The 24,836-nt window shown below is 40.2% G+C and overlaps 1 protein-coding gene across 2 annotated transcripts in view; it reads right to left on the reverse strand.

Moving 5' to 3' along the window:
- Positions 1–24,836, reverse strand: part of DNAJC3 (DnaJ heat shock protein family (Hsp40) member C3) — a 108,492-nt gene that overhangs the window by 76,117 nt on the left and 7,539 nt on the right. The gene's annotated exons all lie outside the window — the stretch shown is intronic.

The raw sequence follows: 24,836 nt of genomic DNA on the forward strand, positions 1-24,836 counted from the left end.
AAAATAGTTATCTGTCTCAATCATCTACTCAGATGAGAAAACTCACAGAAGCTGAAAAATGATGTAAAGAACATAAAATACAAACCCTATTTCATTTAATGGAGTACAAGACAAAAAATATACCCATCTTGACCTAATTAGTCAAAAGAATGTAACCAGTCTAGAAAACAAAGGAAAGTTGTGTAATGCAGAAGTAGTAAAAATATTTTGAACAATAAAATGAAAATTGTTTGAAGTTAGAATCTCACCTTTAATGAATATCATATAGACTGTTACAACATTTAAGTATTTATTAAGCACCTACAATGCACTAGGCACTATTGTAGGTATCTGGCATAAGTGAGCAACATTCAAAAACTCCTGCCCCTCATACCCTCCTGGCACCTGATGTTATTGTGGGAGGAGACAGACATGATAAATAAGTAAATTACATAGTATGTTACGTGAAAAGTACTGTGGAAAAAGTCAAGCCATGTAAAGAGGTAAGGAGTTCAGGGTACTCAGAGTAGTAAACAAGGGGGTAAAGGGCAGGACTTCTTGAGAAGCTGACATCTGAGCAAGACTTGAAAAAAGTGAGGAACTCACCATGCAGACAGCTAGGAAAAGAGCTTCCAGGAAGAGGGACCAGCTAGTGCAAGGGTCCTAAGTCGGGAGCATGCAGATATGTTCCAGAAACAGCAGAGAGGCCTGGATGGCTGCAGCAGAGCCAAGAGGAAGATAGTAATATGAGGTCAAAGAACTAGAGGACCTGACTATGGCTTTGAATATTTACTTGTCTTAAAATAGGGAACTACTGCAGAATCAATAACATGATCTGATGGACTAGGCCAATTATCAATGTATTGCCTCTGGCTCTGAATTCATCCTTCGGTACTTGCACTGCAATAAAGGCCTGGAGTTTGCAAGCATTTCCTCTTTACAGTGAGTATAATGTTACGCTTTGTCAGTATAGGGCACTGAAGCAACACCGCAGAAAGGACACTTCCTAGTTCTGCTTGCTGTATTTTACTGTCTTCTGGCTCCTGCTGCATGGTCTGTCATGGGGTGGACTTCCTGGTGCATGGTATGGATGAGGAGGACATCCAGGGGTACTTAGCCATAGCTGTATGCCCAGGGGTCCAGTTCCTCAGTGACCTGGCAACATTAGCCCACACACTCCAGATTTCACACCCACAGAAGCACCTGGACTCCCTTCATAGACAGGCTGACCAGCCTTGGCTCACCTATATGTGAAAGGATTGTTTTCTGCTTGCCCAGTTACTATGGACCAGCCACCCAGCAATCTTCTTCATCAGCAAACCTGGGCTACAGCTATACCTTCTCCAGTAAGATCTAAACCCCAGCCTGGTAGAGGGGACCCCTCTTGCAGGTTGGTCCTTCCTTGAGGCTGTCTCTTAGTCCTAGAATATCCGTCAGAGTTCTCTTTACTAGTTACTCTTCTATCATAACTTAACGGTTCTGAGATTAAACTTCCTCTAAGTAACTACATGATTTCTGTCTCTCCTCAATGGACCATGAGTGACACACGATTGGTATTGGGAGCAGTCCTAGGTGACAGGCCCACAGAGATGCAATTTGAGGACTGGTTTGGTCATGATCTTGGGCTTCAATGCAGTGCTAAATTCATCGCCAATGGGAGATGAAATGCTAGTAATCCACAGTAGGTATTGGAGTCACAATTAACTAAGCTATCACTTTGGCTGACTGTAATGAAGTACTAACTGAGGCACATGTCTTAGAAGCCCAAGTGGCTGCTGCAACTGACCACAATGGCAGAAATTATGAAAATAAGTACTGTGATGTGGGGTGGGTTCTTTTGAGAGCACTAGAGCAGGGTCCCCAAGCCCCCAGCCATGGACCAGTACCAGTCCATGGCCTGTTAGGAACTAGGCCACACAGCAGGAAGTGATCAGCAAGCCAGCGACATTACCACCTGAGCTCCGCCTCCTGTCAGATCAGTGGAGACATTAGATTCTCACAGCAGCACAAACCCTATCATCAATTGCGCATGCAAGGGGTTTAGGTTGTGCATTCCTTATGAGACTCTAACTAATGCCTGATGATCTAAGGTGAAACAGATTCATCCCGAAACCATCCTCCCCCTACCCAACCCGGTCCGTGGAAAAAATGTCTTCCACAAAACCAATCTCTGGTGCGCAAAAGGTTTGGGAATTGCTGCCCTGGGGCACCTACAGGGAGAAAATAACCAGCTCAGATCCAACTTTCAGCTCAAGTCATGGTCAGATTCAGCTGAAAATCAAATATAAAATTTAATTTGATTATGAGGGTTGCTGAATTAAAACAATAGCTGAATTCATGGTCTCACCAAGTTCCTCCTGTGAAAGTTAGGGCACAGATTAGTAAAGAACAGAATCCTTAAATTTGGAATGGGAATATTTATTTGGACCCAAATGAAACTGACCAACTTGAACCCCCAAGTCCTTCTGAGTCTCCCTTACCAGAAGTAGTTTCCCCCCCTTGTCTGAGGAGATGAGTCTTCCACTGCTTAAAAACCTGAGGACAGCTTTACCTATGGTGGAGGCCTTAAAAGAGGATGCTCATCCTCAAGACACACCTAACCACTGCCATTGTCACTAACCCATGTCTAATCTTGGCAGGCTCCAGAGGAACAGGTATATACTATGACCCAAAGGAAGTAGCTGAACACACCAAAAGATCTGCTGATAAACAAGCAGAATCCCACAGAACATACACGGCAATAGATTCTAAAGGTGCTAGACCAGGAGGGTGAAATATAACACTACATTGGCTCTAATTCATTTATATGTGCACGCGTATAAAGCAGAGGTCAACAAACCGTTTTTGTAAATAAAGTTTTACGAGAACGGGGCCATGCCTATTAATGGATGGGCCATACTGTCTATCGCTGCTTTCACACTGTAGCAGCAGAACAGAGTTGTTGTGACAAAACCCAGATGGCCTCTAAAACCTAAAATATTTACAATCTGACCCTTTACAGAAAAGGTTTGACTACTTCTATACTAGAGAACCCACATTTAATGTGTTAACTCACAAAACTGGAAGTGGCTTTAACAGCTTACTTGATTGGCTGACTGAAACTTGAAGTTTAATTTAATTAGTTAAACATTAATTATATTAATTTAACATTTAATAAGGCTGAGGTTCCAAAGTTTCCCTAGCATAATAAGAGAGAGGAATCCAAAGGCTTAGAGAGACAAGAAGGTTGGACTGGATTTATCATGTGTTACCTACACACCAAACTGCCACTTATGTCCATAAGAGGGCCTAGAAAACACTCCTTTCACTAAGGCATTGAGAAACCTATTAGTGGCCAGGCGCAGTAGCTCACGCCTGTAATCCCAACACTTTGTGAGGCCAAGGCAGGAAACCTGCTTCAGGCCAGAGTTCAAGAGTAGCTTGAGCAACATAATGAGACCTCATCTCCACAAAAATATAAAATAATTAACCAGGTATGGTGGCACACACCTGTAGTCCCACCTATTTAATACTTCGGGGGCTGAGGCAGGAGGATGGATCCTTTGAGCCCAGGAGTTCAAGTTTGCAGTGAGCTATGATTGTGCCACTGTATTCCAGTCTAGGAGACAGAGCAAACCTTGTCTCTGAAACAAAAAAAATTTTTTTTTAAAGAGAGGGAGAAATGTATTAGTGAGGGACCACCTACAAGGTTTTCAAAATTCTTGTCACTCCCCTTTGTAGGACAGGTATGACTACAGGAGCAAGTCAATATTGAGATAAGTTGAATTCAGTGGGGATGATGGGATTTTAGAGTTGCACAGAAACTTAAGCAGCAGCACTGAACCATCAGAGACAAGGTGGGCACATCAATGCAGAGGCTCTTAATAATCAGGTAGATAAAATGACATACTCTATGGATGTCACTCAACCTCCTTCTCCATCATATCTAAGCTTGTGCAATGGACCCATGAACAAAGTGGCCATGGTGACAGGGATGGAGATTATGAATGGGTTCAAAAACAAAGATTAGGCCAGGTGCGGTGGCTCAGGCCTGTAATCCCAGCACTTCAGGAGGCCAAGGCAGGCAGATCACCTGAGGTCAGGAATTCGAGACCAGCCTGGCCAACATGGCAAAACCCCATCTCTACTAAAAATAAAGAGATTAGCCGGGTGTGGTGGTGCATGCCTGTAATCCCAGCTACTGGGGAGGCTGAGGCAGGAGAAACGCTTGAACCTACAAGGTGGAGGTTGTGGTGAGCTGAGATCGTGCCACTGCACTCCAGCCTGGGCAACAATGCAAGACTCTGTCTCAAAAAACAAAAACAAAAACAAAAAAACAAAAAAAAACCACACAGATTAGTCCTTTCCAAAACGGAAAAAAGTGATCTGGCTAAAGCTATTGCAGAGCATCTGATATGCCAGTGCTGGAGACCAACACTGAATTCCCAGTATGGCACCATGGGTGGGAAAGAGACAGCTGGCCACCTAGTGGCAGATTGATTTAATTTGGTTCTCTTCCATAACGCATCCATTTCTCATATTCCACATATGAATTTGCCTGCAATGCTTCTGCCAACTCCACCATTCATAGACTCACAGAATGTATTACCTACCGTCACAGCATTCTACACAGCACTGTCTCTCATTAAGGAATTCACTTCATAGCGAAAGAGGTGGATAGTGTGCTCACGACACTAAGATTAATTGGTTTTAGCATTGCTCCATCACCTAGAATGGCTTACTAAAGAGTTAAGTAGCAGTACTAGTTAGGAGACAAAAACCTGAAAGGATGGGGCTCTGTTTTACAAGCTGCAGTTAGTTTATTATTTCAATCACAGACCATTATATGATGCTATCTTGCCCACAGTCAGAAGATGTCAGTCCAGGAATCAAGAAGTAGAAGCAGGCATGGCTCCTCTCATTATTATACCCACATAACCCACTTGCAAAATTTCTGCTTCTAGTCCTGGCAACTTTGAGCTCGGATGATTTGGAGATCTTAGTCCTTAAAGGAGAAATGCTTCCAAAGGGGACACAACAATGTTTCCGATTAATTGGAAGATGAGACTGCCACATGGTCATTTTGTACTTCTTATGTTACTGAAACCAACAAGCCAAAACAATGGTTAATCTACTACTTGGAAAAATGAATCCGAATCACCAAGGGCAAACAAGTGTGCTATTTTGCAATGGAGGCAAAGTAGGATAAGTGGAACCCAGAAGATTCTCTAGGGCGTGTCATACTACTTCTATGCCCAATACAAAGTTAATGAAACGTTACAGCAACCAAAAAACAGAGCAAATAAGACACAGTCCCTTCAAGAAGGAAAGTTTATGAGTCACTCAATCAGGTTAAAAAAAAAAAAAAAAAAAGCCAGAGTAGCTGAACTTCTGGCAGAAGGCAAGAGAGGTATAGGACAGGGAGTAGATTAAGGAAGCCACATATATCAGCTACCATCTCAGACCAGCTACAGACACAAGCTATGTAGTAGCTTTGCATATTTTCTCTTTGATTATATACATGTTTATTTGTATATACAGTCAACCTTCATAATTCAGATTCTGTATTTGTGAATTTGCCTATGCACTAAAATTCATTTGTAATCCCCAAACTCATATTCACAGCATTTTCACAGTCATTCAAGAACACATGCATGTTCAGGGCAGCAAAATACTGAAATCACTCCAAGCATATGTTCCAGTTGAGGCTGAACAAGGTAACACTCCATCTTCCTGTGTCAGCTTTCATATTATAAACAAATGTCCTTTCCACTGTACATTTGGTGCCACTTTTTTGTGTATGCTTCCTGTCACTGATTTCACCATTTCAAGTGACTCCCAAGCATAGTACTGAAGTACTGTCAGGTGTTCCTATGCTCAGGAAAGCTGGGCTGTGCCTTACTGAAAAAAATCGTGTGTTAGTTAAGCTTTCTTCAAGTATGAAAGATAGTGCCATTAGCTGTAAGTTCAATGTTAATAGATCAACAATCTATAGTAAGGTGTCTTCAAATAGAAACACACAGAAACCAAGGCTATGTCTCGATCTGTTGACGTAAGTTGTGATTTGAGGCTTACAGAAACTTAACCTGCATTTCCCCTAAGAGAAATGGTTCAATATTTGCTAAAGCAGTGTTCACGATGACTCTACAGAACATAACCACCATGAATAACAAGAATTACCGTACTAACCATATTTTTCTCCCTAATTCCCAATTTTATTTTATACACAAATTGTTGAAGTTAACTTTACAATTTAGTCTTTATATAACTGAATATTGAGTGGGACGGTGATGGAATTAAGAGTGGTAATTTATGTAGCCAGTGATGGATACGTGACTGATAGAACCAGGAGTCTTCTCCATTAGGGTATGGGTAAGAACTTCCTCACTGCAAGGATAGCTTATCTTTTTAGTTAGAAAATTGTCTCAGGTCTTCTATTCAGGCTGCTTTAACAAAAATACCATAAACTGGATGGCTTATAAACAACATTTACTTCTCACAGTTCTAGAGGCTAGCAAGTCCAAGATCAAGGTGCCAGCAGATTCAGTGTCTGATGAGGGCCCATTCCTCATAGACTGCACTTTCTTGTTGAGTCCCTATGTGGTGAAAGGGGAAAACAAGCTCCGTCAGGCCTCTTTTATAGGGCCAATAATCCCAATCATGAGGGCATAATCTAATCACCTTCTCCTTAAGGCCCTGCCTCTTAATACTGTCACATCGGATTAGGTTTCAACATATGAACTGGGGGTATGGGGGGAACACAAATATTCAGACCATAGCAAAAATAAAGTTGCTTTGTTGTACTAGTATTCAAATATGTGCAGAAAGGCATGTACAGAAACTAAGTAGCCAAAGCATTTCTCCTTTATGGTGAGCATGATGTTAAGCTTTTTGGGGTGCTGAAGGACACTACAGAAAGAAAATCAAAACAATGGTTGCTTGGGAGGGTAAGAGAAAAGACAGACTGGGAAGAGGCAGGAGGGAACTGTTGGTAATGTTCTCATCTTGCTTAGAGGTGTGGGTTACACAGTTATATGCAATTATTAAAACTGAGCAAATATACACTTAAAAATATGGACATTTCATTGTACATTAATTTTACATGCAAACAAAAGTTGGTTATATGCCTGTTAAAGTATTTAGGGCCATGTATACCGGTGTTATTTTGAAATGCATTTTTTTCAAGGATTAATAGTTGGATAGAGAAATGCCCAGATGCATACGTGTTAAAACAAACATATTAAAATAATAGTGGTAGAATCTAGATGATGGGTATAGGGACGAACACTGTAAAATTCTTTCAACTTTGCGATATGTTTAATAATAAAATGTTGGGAATATATACACTATGGTGTTATAATGGGAGAATGTACACAGGGTACTGTGAGGGCACAAGTTCAGGCACCTAACACAGTTAAAATTAAATAAAATTTAAACTTGTTTCACAGTCATATTAGTAAGAGTTTAAGTGCTCAATAACTAGTGGCTAGTATAGGAGAGAAAAAATAATTTTCTGTCTTCATAAACTGGGACTCCCTATAACAAAAGACAGATTAACAAGAGTTGTTTCATATGTATACCTCAAACATACATGGAAGAAAACTCAAGAGAATCGAGTAAATCTCCAGAGTAGATTTCAAATAAAGAGTTTAAACTTCAGCAGAATACCATCATTTGCTAAAATAAAGGAAGTGGAGGGTGATGGGGAAATCTGTTACAGGGGGATGGCCAGGAAAAAAACTGAAAACAAGAGTAAGATTTGTTGTACAGGTTTAAGTCAATGCCTTTTCCATTTAGTGGCACCACTCCTCCTAGTGCAGAGCAGGGAAAAATATTTCCCTTATAGATGTAAATTTATCTGACAAAAGGGCACTTTTCAGAGCTATTCTTGGGTCTACAGTTTCTCAAAATAACCAACTCTAAATAACTAATATGACAGACATATTTTGGAGTAGCATATTGTGGGTCCCTAAAGTCATATTTTGGGGTAGTGTGACCTGAGCTCCAACACCACTGCATGGGACAATGCAAATGATACCAAATATCTCCCATCAACGCGGAAAGTTCCACTGGACAGCCCTGGGGGATTCCCCTGAAGGCTCACCTGAAACCTGAAGGAAAAGTAGGAAGGATGCTACCTTTGTCGAAAAGGCTGGAATAGGGAAACCAACCATCCAAAAACAAAGGACATGACATTTAAATGCCTAGATGTCACATGATTAATAAGGCTTTCAAAAAAAAAAAAAAAGTCTAGTATTTCGGCTAGCTCTCCTTGCCATCATGACGTAATTATTCTGGAGTGGAACACTTTAAGTGCTAGGTGACTCTAATAAACATCCAGAGAGGAATAGGGAAACCAATTCATTATCTACATGATAATCCAGGTGACATGATGATGACACGACCATGGACTAGTAGCAGTGAACACAGAAAAAATAAGAAGACACACATGACTTATATTAACAGGCTAGATATGGAGGTCAAGTACAGAAAAAGCGGGGTCCAGGATACCCAAAGCAACATACTGAGCAACTACCTAACATTTTAGTCACCAAAAGCACTGAACTCCCTATTTCATCTAATACAGCAAAAAGCTGATTGGAATTCACTTTACCTTGCTCTTTCTCCTTCTAAACATAGTAGCTTTCTCAGCCTTTTATATTCCTGCTCTGTAGTTTCTCCATAGTGTCTTAGTAGGTTGGCACAAAAGTAATTGAATCCCTTGGTTGCCTGTTGGACCCCTTGGTATAAGGAATGGAAAGAAAGGAAGAGAGATTTTAGGGCTCAGAACATACCCTCCCAAAATAAGACTGCAGGAGACCAGAATTTGCCATCCCAAAACATACTTTCTTGGCATATTATTTGAAGCTGGTTATTCTGAGAAACTACAGACATAAAAACAGTTCTGAACACTTATTTTGTGAAAATAATGTATATATAAAGAAAATTTTCAAAAGTAAAAGTGTCTGGTAGGTGAGCTCAGTGATACAGACCTATAATCCCAGCTATTCAGGTGGCTAAAGTGGGAGGATTGCTTGAGCCCAGGAGTTTGAGACCGGCCCAGACAATACAGTGAGACCCCATATCTTATATAAACAATAAAAGTAGGCCAGTTGCAATGGCTCACATCTATTATCCCAGCACTTTGGGAGGCCAACACAGGAAGATCACTTGAGGCCAGGAGTTCAAGACCAGTCTGGACAAGAAAAACACCATCTCTCCAAAAGTTTTAAAAATGAGCCAGGTGTGGTGGCACACACCTGTAGTCCCAACTACTCAGGAGGCTGAAGCAGGAGAATCACTTGAGGCCAGGTGCTACAATTATGCCACTGCACTCCAGCCTGGGCAACAGAGCATGATCCTGTCTCAAAAAAAAATTTTTTTTAAAGAAAAAGAAAAAAGAAACTTTATGAGGAGAAATGTAATACAAACAGAACTAAGAAGCTACTATGTGCTGGAAACTTCTGTATCTTCATTTCACTAAATCATCAAAACAACCCCAGGAAGTAAACGTCTTTGATAGTTTTAAAACTGAGGCTCAAGGAAGTTAACCATTCTGCCCAAGGACTCACAACAACTGTCAAAACAAGATCCACTTCCAAAGACCAGTTTTCTTTTCAGCACAGTGAACAATCCTTTTCCCCATGTAAACCAGCCTAACCTTTCCACAGTTACTAGGCTTTTCATGCTTCATTCACTCAACCCATCATTTTACTTAACATTTTAGCTACAATCGTTTCCAACCTCACAGGATGAACCGGAAATCTAAAGGGAGCTAAGAACACATGTAAAAAACTCTTTGAACTGCTATGTCAAGCCATGTCATGCTCTCACCCCAGAGGGTGAGTTACTCCGCAAACTAAATTTCTCTTGCCTTCTAGGATAAAAAGAGTATCCAGCATTTCTTCTTTTCAGAATAAAACTGAGATCTTTATTACATTACAATTTTACCCAACATAATTTCCATTTAATTATATGATAATATAACTTCCTCTACAAAAATTTCCACGGTACACTCTAATCATTCAGAGAGAATGAATTATTATTCTGTTGGTGCGCTTTGGTCACATTTCCATAACAGAACTTGCCACAGTGTAAGAGCTGGTGGTATAGACCCTTCTTTCCCCATAAGAGGCATTGTGCCTCCTCACTGAGATGTTCCCAGCTCTCATCTTACCTTCTTCCAAATCCAGCCCCTATGCTGCTGCCAGGGCAATCCTTCAAAATGCACTTATACTAAAAATTCTGCAGAATTTTCACATCATTGGCTAGATTAAAACTAAATCCCTTCAGATATAAAGGCAAACAACACCTTTCAGAGTCAGGTCTCATGACGTGGGTCCAGCCTTATCATCCGTCAATCCTCCAGCTCTTACTTCATACTCCTATAAAAAACTAAACCTGTTATACTTCTCTGAATATACCACGTTCTCATGCTTTATCCCTTTGCATTTGCTATTACATAAAATGGTCTTCCACACTTGCCCACCAAAGAAATTCCTACTCATCCATCAAGACTCTGCCCTCATGTCTTGAAACCACTCCCATGGAAAAGTGCACAACAGGCATTTACTATGACTCTCAGCTACACTGTGGCCCGGAGACAGACAACACTGTGCATCTGCACTGAGAGTCACGAGCCCCAGAACAAGGGTGTGACAGGGACACATCACATTCCTGCCTGTCCAGGACATGAAGCCAGTGCAGCCCCCTAACATGCAGCAGAGACCTCAACCACACCTATCAGGACTAGTGCCTATGCTCATCATTGGCGTATTCGTGGGCAAGCTAGGTGGTCCAGCTCTACCCAGCTATCTTGCCCTGACCCACTGCTAAACAGGAGCTCAGGGGAAGAGGGTATTCCACTGTCTAGCTGATCACCTGAAACAACACAGTGAATCTCAAGTGTAAACAAAGATCAGGTACACATCTGTCTGCTTTTGCTGCTGCTGGCTCATACCAGTAAGTACCACCTACAGGCCTGTAGGTTGAATTGCACAAGAAATATAAAACCTGCCAACAAAAATACATAAGGGTATAAAAGCAAAGCAAAAGACTCTACCCTAGAGCATACTCTATAGGCACAAGGCAGGTNTATGCTCATCATTGGCGTATTCGTGGGCAAGCTAGGTGGTCCAGCTCTACCCAGCTATCTTGCCCTGACCCACTGCTAAACAGGAGCTCAGGGGAAGAGGGTATTCCACTGTCTAGCTGATCACCTGAAACAACACAGTGAATCTCAAGTGTAAACAAAGATCAGGTACACATCTGTCTGCTTTTGCTGCTGCTGGCTCATACCAGTAAGTACCACCTACAGGCCTGTAGGTTGAATTGCACAAGAAATATAAAACCTGCCAACAAAAATACATAAGGGTATAAAAGCAAAGCAAAAGACTCTACCCTAGAGCATACTCTATAGGCACAAGGCAGGTTGGGGGAGAGAGAAAAAAAAAAGCCATCTAAATGAAGTAAATTCAAACAACAACAAGTATCAGCTTCTCTAGATGAGAAAGAATCAGCATTAAGAATTTGGGTACCACGAAAAATCTGAATGTTGTGACACCACCAAAAAGATTGCACTGGCTTTCTGGCAATAGACTATAACCAAATGAAAATTCAGAAATGAGAGAAAAGAATTCAAAGTGGGAATTGTAAAGAAGTTCAATGAGATCCAAGAGAAGGCTGAAAACCAACACAAAAATAGCCAAAAAAGCAATCTAGGAAATGAAGGAAGAGACAGATGTCTTAAAAAAAAAAAAAAAAAAACAAAAAAAAAAAAACTTCTGGAAGTGAAAAATTCATTTAAGGAATTTCAAAAAAAAAAGTCAGAACAGTCCAAAGCTTAACAATAAACTGGACCAAGAAGAGGAAAAATTTCAGAGCTTGAAGGCTGCTTTTTTAAATTACCCAGTCAGACAAAAAAAAAGAATTTGTTTTAAAATTTCAAAAGAATTTTTAAAATCAGACAAAGCCTTTGAGAAATACGGGATTATGTAAAACAACCAAACCTACAACTTACAGGCATTCTGAAGAAGAAGAAAAAGAAAGAAATTTTAAAAAACATATTTGAGGAAATAAAACAGGAAAAATCCCCTGATATTGCTAGAGATGTAGACATCCAGATATCAGGAATTCACAGGGCACCTGGAAGATACCATACAAGACGAACATAACCAAGGAATATAGACATCAGACTATCAGCAAATCTTAAAAGCAGTTAGACAGAAGTGTCAAATCATTTACAAAGGGAATCCCATCAGATTAAGAGTGAAATTCTCAGCTTTACCTTACATGCCAGAAGAGTCGGGCCACGTTTTAGACTCCAAAAACAAACAAACAAAAACTCTAACCAAGAACTTTATATCCTGCCAAACTAAGCTTCATAAATGAAAGAGAAACAAGGTCTTTTACAGACAAGCAAACACTAAAGGAATTCATCACCACTAGACTAGACGTATAAGAAAAGCGCAAAGAGTTCTAAATGTGGAAACAAAAGGATATTTGCCATGATAAAAGCACATGTAAATACAAAGCTCACAGATCTTATAAAGCTATTATACAACTGTGACTCCAAGGCAACTAGCTAATAACACAGGAACAAACTTTCACATATCAATATTAACCTTGCAGGTAAATGGCCCAAATGCTCCACCTAACAGATACGGCGGCAAACTGGATTAAAAAAAGACACAACCATCTGTAGCCTACATGAGCCTTGCCTAATGACTAAAGACACCTATAGACTCAAAGGGGTGACAAAAGATGTATCACGCAAATGGGAAAAAAAGCAAGCTGAAGCAAACATTCTTATATCAGATAAAACAGACTTTAAACCAACAACAATTTAAAATAAAATTTAAAAAAGGCAAAGAAGCCTTCCACAATGGTGAGTGATAGCATCTCCAAAAGTTAAAAATACCAAATGCATGACAGTACTCCCGTGACTGGTTAATAGGGTGGTAGTTCACTAGTCCATCGAGATGTCTTATTTAAGGGAAATGTGTGGGCGATCTTAGTTTCATGGCCCTAAAGTAAGAACTAGATGCCAGGTATAGTTTCAGTATAGTCACCCCCAAGTGTTAAGGGCCCAGAGCGAGGACAGTAACATGCCCAAGAGGGATGATGATTTCTCGGAGGTTGGTAGATTAAGAGACCAAAGCTTGGTAGGGGATATCCATGTTGGCGAAGTTAATCTTGACTGAAATGCACTATGTCAGTGAATGAATGTATGCACTATGTAATATCAAGGGTTTCCAATAGTGGTCAATATTCATGTGGATCAAGTTTTATCATGTGAGTATAATGTCTGAATGTGTGATAGTTGATTAGGGGATTGTTAGTACATACTTATATACATGTGGAGTGGATCTTTAATATAAGGTTATGTGTGTATGTACTATGTACAATCAAGCATTTATAGCATTATATATTATTCATGGGGATTAACAGTAATGCACAAAGTATATAGGAGTACTAATATATTAGTGTTGGCAGTCAATACTGACGTATTAGTTAAAATGTGTGCCGAAAAGAATACAGAGAATAGTTTAATTACAACTTCAGCTTTGGGTGTTGATGGTGAAGTGGGAATGCTTTTTCTCCGAGTTGTCCTGGAGAGAGACTCTCCATTTCTAGTTTACAAGACCAGAGTATTGAGTTATATACTACAAGGGCAGTTTCATTTAAGTAGCTTATTTTAAATTAGGGCAGTGAGTGGTATAAGGGCAAGGATAATGGGGAATTACATGATAAACACTGTCTGTCCAACGGTAACAAAAGGATGTTCGACTGGCTATCCTCTGATTCATGTGAGTGTAAGCAGGTCGGCCACTAAAATTCAGAACAGGCATTGACTTAATGGGCAGAATATTATGCTTTGTTGTTTGAACGTATGTAGTACAAGAACAACTGCTAGTGGCCAGGCGCGGTGGCTCAAGCCTGTAATCCCAACACTTTGGGAGGCCGAGACGGGCGGATCACAAGGTCAGGAGATCGAGACCATCCTGGCTAACCCGGTGAAACCCCGTCTCTACTAAAAAATACAAAAAAACTAGCCGGGCGAGGTGGCGGGAACCTGTAATCCCAGCTACTCAGGAGGCTGAGGCAGGAGAATGGCGTAAACCCGGGAGGCGGAGCTTGCAGTGAGCTAAGATCCGGCCACTGCACTCCAGCCTGGGCGACAGAGCAAGACTCCATCTCAAAAAAAAAAAAAAAAAAAAAAAAGAATAACTGCTAGAATGAGAATAGAGAATACAAGGGCCAGTACACCTCCTAGTTTATTAGGGATGGATCGTTAGATTGTGTATGCGAACAAAAAGTATCACTCTGGCTTAATGTGGGGTAGGATACTGAGGGGGTTGGCTCAAGTGTAATTGTCTGGATCTCTCGGGAGGTCAGGTGAAAATAATACTAGAGTTATTAGAAGGAAGAGGAGAAAAATTAGACCTAGGATATCTTTGGTTGTATAGTAAGGGTAGAAGGTGATTTTGTTGGAATCTAATGAAATTCCTGAAAGGTTATTGGATCCTGTTTCATGCAAGAATAAAAGGTGGAGAATTGCTATGGCTATAATGATGAAGGGTAGGATAAAATGGAAGGTGAAAAGTCATGTAAGGGTGGCTTTATCAACTGAGAACCCACCTCAGATTCACTGAACAAGGTCCATTCCAATATACGGAATGGCTGATAATAGATTTGTAATTACTGTAGCGCCTCAGAATTATATTTGGCCTCATGGGAGTACATAGCCTATAAATGCTGTTGCTACAGTTGTGAGTAGGAGGATAATACCAATAGTTTAGGTTTCTAGGAGCATGAATGACCTGTAATATAAACCTCGGCCAACGTGCAGGAAGAGGTAGATAAATACTGAAGCGCCGTTAGCGTGAAAATAGTGGACTATTCTGCCATGGTTTACATCTCGGTTGATATGGGTAACTGAAGAGAAAGCAGTTAAGGTGTCCAGTGTGTAGTGTATGGCCAGAAATAATCCTGTGATGGTCTGGAGAATTAAGCAGGCGCCAAGAAGTGAGCCAAAATTTCATCACATAGAGATGTTGGATGGTGTGGGGAGATCAAAAAACGAATAACTTATAATTTTAATTAGTGGGTGTATTTTACATACATTGATCATTAGTGTTCTTACAGTTGAAGTACAACGATGATTTTTCATATCATTAGTCATAGTTACAAGCCATGTGGGAATGACATACGCTTTATTCTTATTGGGTATTATTTTGGTTATAGGATTTGTAGGTTTGTCTTCAAAACTTTCTCCTATTTATGGAGGTTTAGGGTTAATTACTAGTGGTGCTGTGGGTTGTGGTATTGTGTTGAACTATGGTGGGGCTTTTATAGGGTTAACAGTCTTTTTAATTTATTTAGGTGGGATGATGGTTGTTTTTGGTTATACTGTAGCGATAGCTATTGAGGAATACCCTGAGACACAAGGATCAAGTGTTGATATTTGACGAACTTTATTATTAGAGTTACTAATAGAATTGGTGTTGATTTGATGAATGCTTGAATATGATGGGGCAGTGATTACAATTAATTTTAGTAGTGTAGGAAGTTGAATAATTTTTGAGGGTGAGGGGCCGGGGTTGATTCATGAGGCTTCTGTGGGTGCAGGTGCTTTATATAATTATGGGTGTTGATTGGTGGTGGTTGCTGGTTGAGCATTGTTTGTTGGTGATTATGTTGTAATTGAAATTACTTGGGGTAATAGATTAGATAATTAAGAGTAGAGTTAGAAAGGAGGGGATAAAAAAGGAACGGAAATAAAATTTAATTAGGCCTTTTTGAGTGGATATGGTAATGGAGGCTGTAATGTGAGTCTGTGAAATTATCTTTGGTATGGACTTTTCTAATCAAACTAGGTCTAGTAGAAGTGAAGCCAGATTTTGGCTTGTAAGCAGGCTTGAGCGAGGGGTTGTACAATGGACTGTGGTTGAGTAAAATCCTAGCATATCAGAGAAGTTGAATGTCTGTAATGGATATTTTAGCTTAAGATTATTAGTTATAAGACTGAGCTCCACTGCTAGCAAAATCCCTAGGGTAGTTACACTTAGGGCTGTAAGTGTAACTTACAGCCAAGACAATCAAAAAACTTGAGGCAAGACAACCAAAAAAAGGAAACCACAGGTCAATATCCCTGATGAAAATAGAAGTAAACATATGCAACAAAATACTAGCAAACTAAATCCAACAGCACACACACACACACACAGACACATACACACACACACACACACACACAGGTGGTACTGTTGTTTGGGGGGAAGAGGTAGGGATAACACTAATGGTGATGAGAAATCCAGTGAAGATACTGCCTATTATTAGGTATTTAATTGAATTAGTTAGGAAGGGAATACTTTCGTTAATAATAATTAGAGTCGTGAAGTGGGGTTGTCCTATTAGAGTGAAGAAAATAATTCTGATACTACAGACAGCTGCTAAGGAGGTGGCAATAAGAGTAATAGAAAAGGCTCAGGTGTTAATATATGACATGTTTGCAGTTTCGATAACAAGGTATTTAGAGTAAAAGCCTATTAGGAAAGGCATACCTGTAAGTGCTAGGCTGCCAATAATAAGGGAAGAACAGGTAAGGGGTAAGGTCTTAAATGTCCTCCTATTTTTTAAATATCTTGTTCATCGTTGAGGTTGTGGATGATGGATCCTGAACACATAAATAATATAGCTTTAAAAAAGGCATGGGTGCAGATGTGTAGGAATGCTAGGTGTGGTTGATTAATGCCAATTGTGAATATTATAAGGTCTAGTTGAGGTGGAGAGTGTTATTTTTTTGATATCATGTTGTGTTACAACACAGATTGCTGTAAATAAGGTGGTAATAGCCCCTAAACATAGTGTAAAGGTTTGGATTAATACACTATTTTCTATTAGGGGGTAGAAGCAGATGAGCAGAAAAATTCCTGCTACAACTATAGTGCTAGAGCGGAGTAGGGCTGAGACTGGGGTTGGGCCCTGGGGTTATTATTATTTATATAATAATAAAAGGTTCAAAATAACAAGGAGATTTAATTATGCTAAATATATACACACTCAACCCTGGAACACCAAGATTCATAAAACTACTCCTACTAGACCTAAGAAAACAGATCAACAGCCACACAATAATAAAGAGACTTCAACCCCCCACTGACAACACAAGACAGACCATCAAGGCAGAAAGTGAACAACGGAACTCCAGACTTAGACTAAACTCTAAACCAAACGGACCTAATAGACATTTACAGAACACTCTATCCAACAACTGCAAAATATACATTTTTCTCATCTGTGTGTGGAACACTCTTAAAATCAACCATATGCTTGGCCATGAAAAGTTTCAATAAACTCAAAAAAAAGTCAAAGTCATATCAAGTATTTTCTTCAACCACAATGGAATAAAATTAGAAGTCGATACCAAAAGGAACTCTGAAAACAACACAAGTACATGAAAACTAAACCACCTGAATTACTTTTGGGTGAGCAATGAAATTAAAGCAGAAATCAAAATAATTTTTGAAACAAAGCAGAAACATAGCATACCAAAACCTCTGGGATACAACAAAAGCTGTGCTAAGAAGCAAGTTTACAGCATTAAATGCCTACATCAAAAAGACAGAAAGATCTCAAATGAACAACCACACACCACACCTCAAGGAACCAGAAAAATAAGAACACAAACCCAAAACTAGCTGGGAGAAAAGAAATAAAAGATCAGAAATGAACTAAATGAGATGGTGACCAAAAAATAAAATAAAAGATTAAAACATCAACAAAACAAAACTTCTTTGAAAGGGTAAACAAAATTGATAGACCACTAGCTAGACTCACCAAGAAAAAAAGAGAGAAGATTCAAATAAGCACAACCAGAAATGAGAAAGGTGACAACTGATACCACGGAAATACAAAAGATCATCAGAGACTACTATGAACATCTTTAAGCAAACTAGAAAACTTACAGGAAATGGATAAATTCCCAGAAACATACAACCTCCCAAGATTTAACCAAGAAGAAATAGAAATCCTGAATAGACCAACAATGAGCAATAAAATCAAATTAGTCCTAACAAAATCTTCCAGGAAAAAACAAACAAAAAGCCCAGGACATATTTACAGCCAAATTTTACCAGTCATACGAAGAAGAGCTGGTTACCAATCTTACTGAAAGTATTCCAAAAAAAAAAAAAAATCCAGGAGGAAGGATTCCTCCCTAACTCATTCTACGAAACTAGTATCAACCTGATACCAAAATGAGGCAAAACAACCGAAAAAAGGAAACCACAGACCAATATCCCTGATGAAAATAGAAGTAAACATATGCAACAAAATACTAGCAAACTAAATCCAATAGCACACACACACACACACGCACACACAAACCCATCATAATCAAGTGAGCTTTGTCTCTGGGATGCAAGCATGGTTCAAAATATGCAAACATGTGGTCCACCACATAAACACAATTAAAAACAAAACCCAAAGGATCATCTTAACAGATACAGAAAGGGTGAGCACAGTGGTTCACACCTGTAATCCCAGCACTTTGGGAGGCTGAGGCGGGAGGATCACCTGAGGCCAGGAGTTCAAGACCAGCCCGGCCAACATGGCAAAACCCCATCTCTACAAAAAATTAGCCAGGCATGGTGGTGCATGCCTGTAACCCCAGCTACTCAGGAGGCTGAGGCACAAGAATCACCTCAAGTGGGAGGCGTAGATTGCAGTGAGCCGAGATAGAGCCACTGCACTCCAGCCTGGGGGACAGTGTAAGACTCTGCCTCAAAAAAAAAAAAACTGTAGAAAAAGCAGTCTATGAAATCCAACACCCCTGTATAAAAATTCCTCAAGAAACTAGACATCAAAGAAGCATACCTGAAAATAATAAAAGTCATCTATAACAAACCCACAGCCAACACCACACTAAATAGGCAGCAGCTGAAAGCATTTCCCTTGAAAAGTGGAACAAGACAAGGATGCCCATTCTCACCACTCCTATTTGCCACGGTACTAGAAGTCTTAACCAGAGCAATCAGGCAAGAGAAAGAAATAAGAAGCATCTAAATAGGAAAAGGGGCAAATACCTCTCTTCAGTGATTATACGATTCTACACTTAAAAAACTCTAAAGACTCCACCAAAAGGCTTCTGGAACTGATAAGCAACTTCAGTAAAGTTTCAGCATACAAAATTAACGTACAAGCGGCAGTAACATTTATATATACTGACAACATTCAAGCTGAGAACCAAATCAATAACACAATCCCATTTTTAATAGCCACACACAAAAAGTAACATACCTAGGAATACAGCTAACCAAGGAGGTGAAACATTGCTAAAGGGAGAACTATTAAACACTGCTCAAAGTAGTCATACATGACACAAGCAAATGGGAAAACATTCCATGCTCATGGGTTGGAAGAATCAATATCATTAAAATGGCCATACTGCCCAAAGCAATCTACAGATTCAACACTATTCCTACCAAACTACCAATGTCATTTTTCACAGAATTAAAAATATTCTAAAATTCGTATAAAACCAAAAAACAACCTAAATAGCCAAAGCAATCCTTAGCTAAAAGAACTAAGCTGGAGGCATTATATTACCCAACTTCACACTATAAGGCTACAATAACCAAGACAGTATGCTTTGGGTGGTATGTGGATTGCTTTAGGTAGTGTTGTCATTTTAACGATATTATATTCTCCAAATCCATGAGCAAAATTGATAGACTGCTAACTAGATTAACTAGGCATAGAGGAAACATACCTCAACATAATAAAGGCCACATATGACAAACCCACAGTCAATATACTGAATGGGGAAAAGCTGAAAGCATTCACCCTAAGAACTGGAACAGGACAATGATGTTCACTCTTACTATTCCAATTCAACATAGTACTGGAAGTCCTGGCTAAAGTTATCAGGCAAGAAAAAGAAATAAAAGACACTCAAATGGGAGAAGAGAAGGTCAAATTATGTCTCTTCCAAATATTATTTTTTTACCTAGAAAACCCTAAAGATTCTACTAAATGACCCCAAGACCTGATAAACAACTTCAGTAAAGTCTCAGTATACAAAACCATCGTATAAAAATCTGTAGCATTTCTATACACCAACAACATTGAGCCGAAAACCACATCAAGAATTCAATCCCATTTACAATAGCCATATGCAAAAAAAAATAAAATACCTAGGAATACATTGACCAAGGAGGTGAACAATCTCCATGAGAACTACGAAGCACTTATGAAACAAATCACATATGGCATAAACAGAAAAACATACCATGCCCATGAATTTAGAGACTATCATTAAAATAACCACACTGCCCATAGTAATCTGTAGATTCAACACAATTCCTATCAAATCACCAACGTCATTTTTCAGAGAATTAGGAAAAACAATTCTAAAGTTCATACAGCGCCAAAAACCAGCATGAATAGCCAAAGTAATCCTAACCAAAAAGAACAAATCCAGAAGCATCATATTACTTGACTTCAAATTATACTACAAAGCTGTAGTAACTAAAATGGCATGGTACTGGTACAAAAATAGGCACACAGAACAATGGACTACAATAGAGAACCCAGAAATAAAACCACGTACCTACATCCAACTGATTGATCTTTGACAAAGCTGACAAAAATAAACAACAGGGAAATGACACCCTAATTCAATAAATGGTGCTGGGAAAATTGGCTAGCCATATGCAGAAGAAACTGGATCTCTATCTCCCAGCATATACAAAAACTACCTCAAGATAGATTAAACATTCTGGACATTGGCCTAGGCAAACAATTTATGATGAAGACCCCAAACACAAATACAACAAAACCAAAAATAAACAAATGGGACTTAACTAAAAAGCTTCTGCACATCAAAAGATTATCAACAGGGCAAAGAGACAAACTACAGAATGAGAGAAAACATTTGCAAATTATGTCTCTGACAAAGGACTAATATCCAGAATCTACAAGACACTCAAACAACTCAACAAGAAGAAAACAAACAGCCCCATTAAAAAGTGGGCAAAGGGCCAGGCGCGGTGGCTCATGCCTGCAATCCCAGCACTTTGGGAGGCCAAGGCAGCCATTCACGAGGTCGGGAGATCAAGACCATCCTGGCTAGCACAGTGAAACCCTGTCTCAACTAAAAATACAAAAAATTAGCCAGGCATGGTAGTGGGCGCCTGTAGTCCCAGCTGCTCAGGAGGCTGAGGCAGGAGAATGGTGTGAACCTGGGAGGCAGAGCTTGCAGTGAGCCGAGATCACGCCACTGCACTCCAGCCTGGGCAACAGAGCAAGACTCTGTCTCAAAAAAAAGTGGGCAAAGGACATTAAGAGACATTTCTATAAGCAGCCAACAAACATGAAAAAATGTTCAACCTCACTAATCACTGCAAATTAAAACCACAATGAAATATCAATCATCTTACACCAGTCTGAGTGGTTATTACTAAAAAGTTTTAAAAAAATAATAGATGTTGGTACGGAGGTGAAGAAATTGTAACACTTATATACGGGTGGCAGCAATGTAAATTAGTTCAACCACTATGGAAAACAATGTGGAGATTTCTAAAAAAACAAACAAACAAAAAAAAAAAACCAGAACTACCATTTGACCCAACAATCCCACTACTGGGTATCTCCCCAAAGGAAACCAAATCCTTATATTAAAGAAAAGGCACCTGCACTCATATGTTTATCGCAGCACTATTCACAATGGCAAAGTCAATGGAATCAACCTAAGTGTCCATCGACGGTTGACTGAATAAAGAAAATGTGGCATATGGACAACATGGAATACTACGTAACCATAAAAAAGAAAATGATGTCCTTTGCAGCAACATGGATGGAATTGGAGGCCATCAGTCTAACTGAAATAACTCAGAAACAGAAAATGAAATACCACGTGTTCACAATTACAAGTGGGATCTAAACAATGGGTACACATCGACATAAAGATGTAAATAAGTTACTAGGGATTCCAAAAGAGAAGATGGAAGAGAGTGAGGGTTAAAAAATTACCCACTGCATACAACGTTCATTACTAGGGTAATAGGTACACTAGAAGCCCACACCCCATGTAGTCCATTCTCACATTGCTATAAAGAAATACCTGAAACTGGATAATTTATAAAGGAAAGAAGGTTAATTGGCTCACTGTTCTGCAGGCTGTATGGGAACCATGGCTGGGGAGGCCTCAGGACACTCAAAATCATAGAGGAAGGAGAAGCAGGCACCTCTTCACATGCCAGAGCAGGAGGAAAAGAGACAGAGGGAAAGTGCTACATACTTTTAAACAACTAGATATCATGAGAACTCTATTATGAGAAAAGCAATAGGGAGATAGAGCTAAACCATTAGAAACTACCCCCATGATCCAAATACCGACCACCAGGCCCCACCTCCAACATTAGGGATTACAATTCAACATAAGATGAGGGTGGGGCACAGATCCAGACCGTATCACTCTGCCCCAGCCCTTCCAAAATCTCATGTTCTCATATTGCAGAATATAATGATCCCTTCTCAACAGCCCTCAAAGTCTTAACTCATTCCAGCATTAACTCAAAAGTCCAAAGTCTCATCTGGGACAAGCCAAGTCCCTTCCACCTGTGAGCCTATAAAATCAAAAACAAGTTAATTACATCCAAGATACAATGGGACTATAGGCATTGGGTAAAGAGTCCCTTTCCAAAAGGGTAAAACCAGCTAAAAGAAAAAGGCTACGGGCCCCATGTACGTGCTAAAACCCAGCAGGGCAGTTATTAAATCTTAAAGCTCAAAAATAATCTCCTTTGACTCCATGTCTCACATCCAGGGCATACTGCAACAAGGGGTGAGCTCCCAAGGCCTTGGGCAGTGCCACTCCTGTGACTTTGCAGGGCTCAGCCTGTGCAGCTGCTGTCAAGGGCTGGTGTTGAGTGGCTGCAGCTTTTCCAGTTGCATGGTGCAAGCTGTTGGTGGATCTACCATTCTGGGGTCTGAAAGATGGTGGTCATTCTCACAGCTCCACTAGGCAATGCCCCAGTGGAGACTCTGTGTGGGGGCTCCAACACCACATTGCCCCTCTGCAACGCCCTAGTAGAGATTTTTCCATGAGGGCTCTGCCCCTGCAGCAGCCTGCCTGAACATCCAGGCTTTTCCATACATCTGAAATCTAGGCTGAGGCTCCCAAGCCTCAACTCTTGCATTCAGCACCTGCAGGCTTAACACCATGTGGAATCTGCCAAGGGTTTGGGCTGGCACCCTCTGAAGGCCTGAGCTATATCTGGGCCCCTTTGAGCCATGGCTGGAGCTGGAGTAGCTAGGATGCAGGCAGCAGTGTCCTAAGGCTGCGCAGGGTGGCAGGGTCCTAAGAATCACCTAGGAAACCTAGGTTTCTGGGCCTATGACGAAAGGAGCTGACTTAAAGGTCGCTGAGATGCCTTGGAGCCCTTTTTCACATTGTCTTGGCTATCAGCACTTGGCTCCTCTTTACTTAAGCAAGTTTATGCAGTCTGCTTGAATTACTCCCCTGAAAATGGGTTTTTCTTTTCTACCACATGGTCAGGCTGAAAATTTTCCAACTCTTATGCTCTGTTTCCCTTTTAAATATAAATTCAAATTTTACATCATTTCTTTGCTCATGAATATGAGCACTGGCTGCAAGAGGCAGTCAAGTCACATCTTGAACACTTTGCTGCTTAGAAATTTCTTCCACCAGATACCCTAAATCATCTCTCTCAAGTTCAAAGTTCCACAGATCCATAGACCAGGGGTACAATGCCACCAGTCTCTTTGCTAAAGCATAGCAAGAGTGGCCTTTACTCCAGTTCCCAATAAGTTACTCATCTGCAGTCATTCTGAGCCCTGCTCAGCCTGGACTTCACTGTCTATATCACTATCAGCATTTTGGTCACAACCATTCAACAAGTCTCTAGTTTCAAACTTTCCCTCCTCTTCCTGTCTTCTTCTGAGTCCTCCAAACTGTCCCAATCTCTGCCCATTAGCCCATTCCAAAGTTGCTTCCTTCTACATTTTCAGGTATCTCTATAGCAATGCCCCACTCCCAGTACCACCAATTTTCTGTATTAGTCCATTCTCACATTGCTATGAAGAAATACCTGGAACTGGGTAATTTTTTTTTTTTTTTTTGAGATGGAGTTTCATTCTGTCATCCAGGCTCAAGTGTAGTGGCACAATCTCGGCTCACTTGCATCCTCCGCCTCCTGGGTTTAAGCAATTATCTGCCTCAGCCCCCTGAGTAGCTGGGATTACAGGTGCCCACCATCACACCTGGCTAATTTTTTTTTTTTTTTTTTTTGTAGTTTTGGTGGAGATGGGGTTTCACCATCTTGGCCAGGTTGATCTTGAACTCCTGACCTCATGATCCACCCGCCTCGGCCTCCGAAAGTGCTGGGATTACAGGCGTGGCCAGAACTGGGTAATTTATAAAGAAAAGAGGTTTAATTGGCTGACGTTTCTAGGTTTTACATAGGTTTTACATGAAGCATGGCTGAGGAAGCCTCAGGAAACTTACGATCATGGCAGAAGGTAAAGGAGAAGTAGGCACATCTTCACATGGCCAGAGCCAGAGGAAGAGGCGGGGGGGAGATACTATACACTTTTAAACAACCAGATCCTGTGAGAATTCTATCACAATAACAGCTCCAGGAGATGGTGCTAAACCATTAGAAACAAGCCCATGATCCAATCACTTCCCATCAGGCCCCAGATCCAACACTGGGGATTACAACTGAACATGAGATTTGGGTGGGGCACAGATCTAAACCACATCACTCCACCATTACACAATTTACCCATGTAACCTGCACATGTATATCTTGAATCTAAAATAAAATAAAGTTAAACAAAAAAAAAGATTC

Source organism: Rhinopithecus bieti, unplaced genomic scaffold (genome assembly GCF_001698545.2).
Source record: "Rhinopithecus bieti isolate Rb0 unplaced genomic scaffold, ASM169854v2 scaffold_46235, whole genome shotgun sequence".
Classification (NCBI taxonomy): domain Eukaryota; kingdom Metazoa; phylum Chordata; class Mammalia; order Primates; family Cercopithecidae; genus Rhinopithecus; species Rhinopithecus bieti.